The sequence below is a fragment of the Meleagris gallopavo genome, chromosome 19, assembly GCF_000146605.3.
Source record: "Meleagris gallopavo isolate NT-WF06-2002-E0010 breed Aviagen turkey brand Nicholas breeding stock chromosome 19, Turkey_5.1, whole genome shotgun sequence".
Lineage (NCBI taxonomy): Eukaryota > Metazoa > Chordata > Aves > Galliformes > Phasianidae > Meleagris > Meleagris gallopavo.
This window is the reverse complement of record NC_015029.2, coordinates 9,397,424-9,398,404: the sequence shown is the minus strand read 5'-3', so window position 1 is coordinate 9,398,404 and position 981 is coordinate 9,397,424.

Here is a 981-nt window from a genome sequence, read left to right as displayed (position 1 = left end):
AAAACAAAAAAAAAAAAACAAAAAACAAGTTGTTCAGACAGATTCCAAGCTTTTTAGCTTTTAGGAAGAAGCAGACTTCAGGCATAGCATGGAGTTACAGTGTAAGGATGAAGGCAGAGCAAGGGGAGGCACTTCACAACAACATGCCTGTGGATGAGCGATGGAGCGATAGATACTTTCGTTCCTAGAGGAGCTGCCTGATCAGAACTACTCACATTGCACCTTATGAAGATGATTATCTGAAGCCTAATTCCCCATCTCCATCTATTTCCTGCGATCCTTAAAAGACATCTCTGCACATCTCCCTACGGAATAGTCTTGAGAGCTTTAATAAGTCATAACCTGACAGACATTGTTTGATAAACTATCCAAACAAACAGTCCTGAAACTTCTTGAGAAAGTACTCCAGGGAGCAACTCCAGTTTGCAAAGCTCACAGAGCTAGTGCTCCATTTACTTGTGAATGAAGAAAATGAGACATCACATCCCACAGGAGTAGTTAAAAACCCAGCTGTAAAGATTCATTACCTTCTCTTCCCTTCCCACTGTTATTCTGACAAATCAAAAAGGCAAAAAAAGAAGGCAGTAACACTAACTGTGGCTAAGATGTTCGGAACAAAGGTTGAGGAATAGAGGTGCCTCCTCTCAAAGTAGGATTAATTCAAACGTATTACATGCAGAAGAAATAGGAAGCTAGGCAGAAGCTGTCCAATACACAGACATCCAGTACAGTTCACATTTTCCTCTCATAGTACGTAACATACAGAATTTACCCTTGCCTGGTGATGGCAAGTCTTCTCTATTAACATGAGCGAAGGGTTAGCAAGACAAGAGGGAAGGCATTAGGCCTGAGAAGAAAGGGATCTGTTCTCTTCTCACTCAAAAATGGTTGTCTTCCCCTCGCTTCCAGTGAGGACTGCTAAATACACAAACCAAAGTTTTCTTCAGTACCTACAAGCATACACAGAGAAGGTACCTATGA